This window comes from Tachypleus tridentatus, chromosome 4 (genome assembly GCF_004210375.1).
Source record: "Tachypleus tridentatus isolate NWPU-2018 chromosome 4, ASM421037v1, whole genome shotgun sequence".
In the NCBI taxonomy this organism is placed as follows: domain Eukaryota; kingdom Metazoa; phylum Arthropoda; class Merostomata; order Xiphosura; family Limulidae; genus Tachypleus; species Tachypleus tridentatus.
In genome coordinates this window covers 10,484,548-10,494,405 of record NC_134828.1, presented here as the reverse complement: position 1 = coordinate 10,494,405, position 9,858 = coordinate 10,484,548, and the positions used below count along the sequence as shown (strand labels likewise).

The window sequence follows — 9,858 nt, the reverse complement described above, 5'->3', positions numbered from 1 at the left end:
ATTCTAACTTGAAACATTGGTTTCTATCGTATACTATACCCAAAATACTCACTTAAAACCTCAGTTTATATTGCGTTACACTCATGATTCTAACTTGAAACCTTGGTATCAAATGTGTCATAGTAATATCATTAATTTGAAACCTCGGTTTATACCGTATTACACTCGTAACATTAACTTGAAATTCGGCTTCTCCTGTGTTACATACGTTATAACTTGAAGCCTCGATCTGTTCGAGGTCCTTGTCAAATATTGGATAGTTCTTTACATGTTTGAGAGAAAAAAATTATTTTTCTAAACATGTTTCGGCCAAAGTTTAATATATTATCAATAAAGCTAATTTATACCAGGTAGTTCTGTATAAAAACAACAACAACCTACGAATAAAAATAAAGACATGACACTAGCTTGAGGCTAGTTCTACTAAATATTTCACAAGAAATCTCTTCGCTCTGCTTACTGACTTATTAAACAAGACTTACCAAAATTTGTAACCTCACGAGCAGTTACGTTCTGTAACACAAGGCGGCTGTCACGGAACGAATAACTCAATAGAATTCTCACACTTAACGTCCACCTACAAAAGTACTATGAACAGTGAACTAATGGTTGTATAATCACAGCGTTAATTGAATCAACACAATGTTTCGAACTTAACTAATTAGGACATTTTAATGTACATATATCTCTGTTTCACACACACATGTGTGTGTAAGTGTATATCCATGTGACATCCATTTCCTTTGCGTGTGATCACAGCATGTGAGTAGTGACATCTCTGAACAGTTTGACGACTTCGCAGCGACATCTACGAAATTCCTAACAGCTATTCTTTAAAAATATCTACGTACAATATAAAAGTATATAACCCACAACAAAGAGCACTATAAATATAAGTGTTAGTGCCACTATAATCTGTTGCTGCATAAAATAGCTTATTTAGTGGAACAGTCGGTCAAATTCAGATATCCAGAGAATCCAGATGTGGTTCTTTCCACGACGTGTGGCTCAGAGCGGTTATGAATTGTCCACTACATATTTTCATTAAGAAACATTCGTCGCCTCTTCAAGAGCAGGTTTTCGTTTTCTGTCCGCTCCTTGGAATAGTCTTTTGAGTCGCGGAGAGGAAATTCACCGTTAATTTTTAAATCTAACTTTTAAGTTTTTAATCTAATATTTACTTTACGAGGGTTGGGACTTTGTGGGGGTGTTAGCGTGATTGATGGACGTATCGATGGGTCCGTCACAATGGACCGCAGAAAAGAAGCGTTCTTGAAAAGAAAAGACAAACATGATTTAACTAAAATTCGTAACATAAACAACCTGACATATTTGGTTGTAAACATACAACTTATACAGCAGAGATGTTTTGGAGTAACAGTAGTGGTTATTTAGTGCAACAAACTAAAGGTACTTTGGTGTGAGAATAATACTTATATACAGAGACAAACCATGGTTGTTTTTAAAAGACAATAGTGGTTACATACAGTGAAAACTGGAGTGGCTTGACATGAAAATAGTGGTTATTTACTGGACAAAAAACTAGGGGTATTTTGGTGGAAAACAGTGGTTATTTAATGTAATAAATTAGGGTTGTTTTAGTATAACAACAGTGGTTATTTGCTGTCACAAACTACGGTTGTTTTAGTATAACAACAGTGGTTATTTGCTGTCACAAACTACGGTTGTTTTAGTATAACAACAGTGGTTATTTGCTGTCACAAACTACGGTTGTTTTAGTATAACAACAGTGGTTATTTGCTGTCACAAACTACGGTTGTTTTAGTATAACAACAGTGGTTATTTACTGTCACAAACTATGGTTGTTTTAGTATAACAATAGTGGTTATTTACTGTCACAAACTACGGTTGTTTTAGTATAACAACAGTGGTTATTTGCTGTCACAAACTACGGTTGTTTTAGTATAACAACAGTGGTTATTTGCTGTCACAAACTACGGTTGTTTTAGTATAACAACAGTGGTTATTTACTGTCACAAACTATGGTTGTTTTAGTATAACAACAGTAGTTATCTACTGTCACAAGCTGAACATACTAACCTTCTGTTCCAATCAGTTGAGGAGCCTCTTCTTCTGATGTTTGACCTGTCACCAACCCCCCCATCACGGTATAGTCCATGTTATCGTCAAGGGTGATGAAAGGAGGATTCCACCGAGAAATGGGGGTGGTTCGTGGAGAGCTACGAGAGGCAGTCACTGACGATGTAAACATGGCGATACCCGAGGGACTAATAACCCCGCTTGTTCCATTTGATGAATTGATATTTGGGTAAGGAAATATCTGTGGACAGAGAAATAAAATCTTCACATGCTAGACTTAGAACATAATAAGTTTGTATAATTACAACCTTATGACCCGTGGTTATGATAGTTTGAATTAATTTAGGCCTGGCATGGCCAAGCGCGTAAGGCGTGCGACTCGTAATCTGAGGGTCGCGGATTAGCGCCCGCGTCGCGCTAAACATGCTCGCCCTCCCAGACGTGGGGGTGTATAATGTGACTATCAATCCCACTATTCGTTGGCAAAAGAGTAGCCCAAGAGTTGGCGGTGGGTGGTGATGACTAGCTGCCTTCCCTCTAGTCTTACACTGCTAAATTAGGGACGGCTAGCACAGATAGTCCTCGAGTAGCTTTGTGCGAAATTCAAAAACAAACAAACAAACAAACTTGAATTAATTTTTTAGGTTAACATGTTTCTCACTGAACATACTGGCATGTGAAAGCCAAATAAGACAGGAAACATTCTATTACGGCCAAAGGTAGGATTATAAAGACAGTTATAAAGAAAGTCAACAATAACATGAAAGGAGCAGTGTGACAAATATTGTTATACAGGAAAGTCAACAATAAGATTGGAGGAGCAGTGTGACAAATATTGTTATACAGGAAAGTCAACAACAACATGGGAGGAGCAGTGTGACAAATATTGTTATACAGGAAAGTCAACAATAAGATTGGAGGAGCAGTGTGACAAATATTGTTATACAGGAAAGTCAACAATAAGATGGGAAAAGCAGTATGAAAAATATTGTTCTACAGGAGAGTCAACAATAAGATTGGAAAAGCAGTATGACAAATATTGTTATACAGTTAAGTAAACAATAACATGGGAAAAGCAGTATGACAATTATTGTTATACACGAAATTCAACAATAAGATTGGAAAAGCAGTATGACAAATATTGTTATACAGTTAAGTCAACAATAAGATTGGAAAAGCAGTATGACAAATATTGTTATACAGTTATGTAAACAATAAGATTGGAAAAGCAGTGTGACAAATATTGTTATACAAAAAAGTCAACAATAACATGGAAAAAGCAGCATGACAAATATTGTTATACAGGAAAGTCAACAATAAAACGGGAAAAGCAGTATGAAAAATATTGTTATACAGTTAAGTAAACAATAATATGGGAAAAGCAGTATGACAAATATTGTTATACCGGAAAGTCAACAATAACATGGGGGGACCAGTATGACAAATAGTGTTATACCGGAAAGTCAACAATAAGATTGGAAAAGCAGTATGACAAATATTGTTATACAGTTAAGTAAACAATAAGATTGGAAAAACAGTATGACAAATATTGTTATACAGTTAAGTAAACAATAATATGGGAAAAGCAGTATGACAAATATTCTAATACCGGAGAGTCAACAATAAGATTGGAAAAGCAGTATGACAAATATTGTTATACAGTTAAGTAAACAATAATATGGGAAAAGCAGTATGACAAATATTGTTATACCGGAAAGTCAACAATAACATGGGGGGACCAGTATGACAAATAGTGTTATACCGGAAAGTCAACAATAAGATTGGAAAAGCAGTATGACAAATATTGTTATACAGTTAAGTCAACAATAAGATTGGAAAAGCAGTATGACAAATATTGTTATACAGTTAAGTAAACAATAAGATTGGAAAAGCAGTATGACAAATATTGTTATACACGAAAGTACACAATAAGATTGGAAAAGCAGTATGACAAATATTGTTATACAGTTAAGTAAACAATAATATGGGAAAAGCAGTATGACAAATATTGTTATACAAAAAAGTCAACAATAACATGGGAAAAGCAGTATGACAAATATTGTTATACCGGAAAGTCAACAATAACATGGGGGGACCAGTATGACAAATATTGTTATACAGGAAAGTCAACAATAACATGGGGGACCAGTATGACAAATAATGTTATACAGGAAAGACAACAATAAGATTGGAAAAGCAGTATGACAAATATTGTTATACCGGAAAGTCAACAATAAGATTGGAAAAGCAGTATGACAAATATTGTTATACAGTTAAGTAAACAATAAGATTGGAAAAGCAGTGTGACAAATATTGTTATACAAGAAAGTCAACAATAAGATGGGAAGAGCAGTATGAAAAATATTGTTCTACAGGAGAGTCAACAATAAGATTGGAAAAGCAGTATGACAAATATTGTTATACAGTTAAGTGAACAATAAGATTGGAAAAGCAGTATGACAAATATTGTTATACAGTTAAGTCAACAATAAGATTGGAAAAGCAGTATGACATATATTGTTATACAGTTATGTAAACAATAAGATTGGAAAAGCAGTGTGACAAATATTGTTATACAAAAAAGTCAACAATAACATGGGAAAAGCAGCATGACAAATATTGTTATACAGGAAAGTCAACAATAAAACGGGAAAAGCAGTATGAAAAATATTGTTATACAGTTAAGTAAACAATAATATGGGAAAAGCAGTATGACAAATATTGTTATACCGGAAAGTCAACAATAACATGGGGGTACCAGTATGACAAATAGTGTTATACCGGAAAGTCAACAATAAGATTGGAAAAGCAGTATGACAAATATTGTTATACAGTTAAGTAAACAATAAGATTGGAAAAACAGTATGACAAATATTGTTATACAGTTAAGTAAACAATAATATGGGAAAAGCAGTATGACAAATATTGTTATACCGGAAAGTCAACAATAACATGGGGGGACCAGTATGACAAATAGTGTTATACCGGAAAGTCAACAATAAGATTGGAAAAGCAGTATGACAAATATTGTTATACAGTTAAGTAAACAATAATATGGGAAAAACAGTATGACAAATATTGTTATACCGGAAAGTCAACAATAACATGGGGGGACCAGTATGACAAATAGTGTTATACCGGAAAGTCAACAATAAGATTGGAAAAGCAGTATGACAAATATTGTTATACAGGAAAGTCAACAATAAGATTGGAAAAGCAGTATGACAAATATTGTTATACCGGAAAGTCAACAATAAGATGGGAAGAGCAGTATGAAAAATATTGTTATACAGGAAAGTCAACAATAAGATGGGAAGAGCAGTATGAAAAATATTGTTATACAGGAAAGTCAACAATAACATGGGAGGAGCAGTGTGACAAATATTGTTATACAGGAAAGTCAACAATAAGATGGGAAGAGCAGTATGAAAAATATTGTTATACAGGAAAGTCAACAATAATATGGGAAGAGCAGTATGACTAATATTGTTATACAGGAATGTCAACAATAAGATGGGAGGAGCAGTGTGACAAATATTGTTATACAGAAAAGTCAACAATAAGATTGGAAAAGCAGTATGACAAATATTGTTATACAGTTAAGTAAACAATAATATAGGAAAAGCAGTATGACAGATATTGTTACACCGGAAAGTCAACAATAACATGGGGGGACAAGTATGACAAATAGTGTTATACCGGAAAATCAAAAATAACATGGGGGGATCAGTATGACAAATATTGTTATACCGGAACGTCAACAATAACATGGGAAGAACAGTATGACAAATATTGTTATACCGGAACGTCAACAATAATATGGGAAAAGCAGTATGACAAATTTTGTTGTACAGGAAATTCAACAATAACATGGGAAGAGCAGTATAAAATAGTGTTATAGAGAAAAGTCAACAATAACATGGGAAAAGCAGTATGACAAACATTGTTATAGAGGAAAGTCAACAATAATATAAGAAGAGCAGTATGACAAATATTGTTATATAGGAAAGTCAACAATAAGATTGGAAAAGCAGTATGACAAATATTGTTATACCGGAAAGTCAACAATAACATGGGGGGACCAGTATGACAAATAGTGTTATACCGGAAAGTCAACAATAAGATTGGAAAAGCAGTATGACAAATATTGTTATACAGTTAAGTAAACAATAAGATTGGAAAAACAGTATGACAAATATTGTTATACAGTTAAGTAAACAATAATATGGGAAAAGCAGTATGACAAATATTGTTATACCGGAAAGTCAACAATAACATGGGGGGACAAGTATGACAATTAGTGTTATACCGGAAAGTCAACAATAAGATTGGAAAAGCAGTATGACAAATATTGTTATACACGAAAGTACACAATAAGACTGGAAAAGCAGTATGACAAATATTGTTATACAGTTAAGTAAACAATAATATGGGAAAAGCAGTATGACAAATATTGTTATACAAAAAAGTCAACAATAACATGGGAAAAGCAGTATGACAAATATTGTTATACAGGAAAGTCAACAATAAAACGGGAAAAGCAGTATGAAAAATATTGTTATACAGTTAAGTAAACAATAATATGGGAAAAGCAGTATGACAAATATTGTTATACCGGAAAGTCAACAATAACATGGGGGGACCAGTATGACAAAGAGTGTTACACCGGAAAGTCAACAATAAGATTGGAAAAGCAGTATGACAAATATTGTTATACAGTTAAGTAAACAATAAGATTGGAAAAGCAGTATGATAAATATTGTTATACAGTTAAGTAAACAATAATATGGGAAAAGCAGTATGATAAATATTGTTATACAGTTAAGTAAACAATAATATGGGAAAAGCAGTATGACAAATAGTGTTATACCGGAAAGTCAACAATAACATGAGAGGATCAGTATGACAAATATTGTTATACCGGAAAGTCAACAATAACATGGGGGGACCAGTATGACAAATATTGTTATACAGGAAAGTCAACAATAAGATTGGAAAAGCAGTATGACAAATATTGTTATACCGGAAAGTCAACAATAAGATGGGAAGAGCAGTATGAAAAATATTGTTATACAGGAAAGTCAACAATAAGATTGGAAAAGCAGTATGACAAATATTGTTATACAGTTAAGTAAACAATAATATGGGAAAAGCAGTATGACAAACATTGTTATAGAGGAAAGTCAACAATAACATGGGAATCGCAGAATCACAAATTTTGTTATACAGGAAAGTAAACAATAATATGGAAAAAGCAGTATGACAAATATTGTTATACAGGAAAGTCAACAATAAGATTGGAAAAGCAGTATGACAAATATTGTTATACAGGAAAGTCAACAATAAAATTGGAAAAGCAGTATGACAAATATTGTTATACAGTTAAGTAAACAATAATATGGGAAAAGCAGTATGACAAATACATTATTATTGTATTGTTATACCGGAAAGTCAACAATAACATGGGGGGATCATTATGACAAATATTGTTATACCGGAAAGTCAACAATAACATGGGAGGAGCAGTGTTACAAATATTGTTATACAGGAAAGTGAACAATAACATGGGAGGAGCAGTGTGACAAATATTGTTATACAGGAATGTCAACAATAAGATGGGAAGAGCAGTATGAAAAATATTGTTCTACAGGAGAGTCTTTGTTTGTTTGTTTGGTTTGTTTTGGAATTTCGCACAAAGCTACTCGAGGGCTATCTGTGCTAGCCGTCCCTAATTTAGCAGTGTAAGACCAGAGGGAAGGCAGCTAGTCATCACCACCAACTCTTGGGCTACTCTTTTACCAACGAATAGTGGGATTGACCGTCACATTATACACCCCCACGGCTGGGAGGGCGAGAATGTTTAGCACGACGGAAGCGCGAACCCGCGACCCTCGGATTACGAGTCGCACGCCTCACGCGCTATGCCATGCCGGGCCACAGGAGAGTCAACAATAAGATTGGAAAAGCAGTATGACAAATATTGTTATACAGTTAAGTAAACAATTACATGAGAAAAGCAGTATGACAAATATTGTTATACACGAAAGTCAACAATAAGATTGGAAAAGCAGTATGACAAATATTGTTATACAAAAAAGTCAACAATAACATGGGAAAAGCAGTATGACAAATATTGTTATACAGGAAAGTCAACAATAAAACGGGAAAAGCAGTATGACAAATATTGTTATACAAAAAAGTCAACAATAACATGGGAAAAGCAGTATGACAAATATTGTTATACAGGAAAGTCAACAATAAAACGGGAAAAGCAGTATGAAAAATATTGTTATACAGTTAAGTAAACAATAATATGGGAAAAGCAGTATGACAAATATTGTTATACCGGAAAGTCAACAATAACATGGGGGGACCAGTATGACAAATAGTGTTATACCGGAAAGTCAACAATAAGATTGGAAAAGCAGTATGACAAATATTGTTATACAGTTAAGTAAACAATAAGATTGGAAAAGCAGTATGACAAATATTGTTATACACGAAAGTACACAATAAGATTGGAAAAGCAGTATGACAAATATTGTTATACAGTTAAGTAAACAATAATATGGGAAAAGCAGTATGACAAATATTGTTATACAAAAAATCAACAATAACATGGGAAAAGCAGTATGACAAATATTGTTATACCGGAAAGTCAACAATAACATGGGGGGACCAGTATGACAAATATTGTTATACAGGAAAGTCAACAATAACATGGGGGACCAGTATGACAAATAATGTTATACAGGAAAGACAACAATAAGATTGGAAAAGCAGTATGACAAATATTGTTATACCGGAAAGTCAACAATAAGATTGGAAAAGCAGTATGACAAATATTGTTATACAGTTAAGTAAACAATAAGATTGGAAAAGCAGTATGATAAATATTGTTATACAGTTAAGTAAACAATAATATGGGAAAAGCAGTATGACAAATAGTGTTATACCGGAAAGTCAACAATAACATGAGAGGATCAGTATGACAAATATTGTTATACCGGAAAGTCAACAATAACATGGGGGGACCAGTATGACAAATATTGTTATACAGGAAAGTCAACAATAACATGGGGGGGACCAGTATGACAAATATTGTTATACAGGAAAGTCAACAATAAGATTGGAAAAGCAGTATGACAAATATTGTTATACCGGAAAGTCAACAATAAGATGGGAAGAGCAGTATGAAAAATATTGTTATACAGGAAAGTCAACAATAAGATTGGAAAAGCAGTATGACAAATATTGTTATACAGTTAAGTAAACAATAATATGGGAAAAGCAGTATGACAAATAGTGTTATACAGGAAAGTCAACAATAAGATGGGAAGAGCAGTATGAAAAATATTGTTATACAGGAAAGTCAACAATAAGATGGGAGGAGCAGTGTGACAAATATTGTTATATAGAAAAGTCAACAATAAGATTGGAAAAGCAGTATGACAGATATTGTTACACCGGAAAGTCAACAATAACATGAGGGGACCAGTATGACAAATAGTGTTATACCGGAAAGTCAACAATAACATGGGGGTATCAGTGTGACAAATATTGTTATAAGGGAAAGTCAACAATAACATGGGAGGAGCAGTATGACAAATAGTGTTATACTGGAAAGTCAACAATAACATGAGAGGATCAGTATGACAAATATTGTTATACCGGAACGTCAACAATAACATGGGAAGAACAATACGACAAATATTGTTATACCGGAACGTCAACAAAAATATGGGAAAGGCAGTATGACGAATTTTGTTGTACAGGAAATTCAACAATAACATGGGA

General features: G+C 33.5%; 1 pseudogene across 1 annotated transcript in view; it reads right to left on the bottom strand.

Moving 5' to 3' along the window:
• Window positions 1–260: 260 nt before the first annotated feature.
• LOC143250014 (uncharacterized) overlaps window positions 261–9,858 on the bottom strand; it is a 105,379-nt pseudogene continuing 95,781 nt past the window's right edge. The window contains exons 19-20 of the transcript XR_013028074.1: window positions 2,062–2,302; window positions 261–1,271 (exon numbers count right to left, since the gene is read on the bottom strand). The product of XR_013028074.1 is annotated as an uncharacterized LOC143250014 (transcript). The remainder of the gene's footprint in view (window positions 1,272–2,061; window positions 2,303–9,858) is intronic.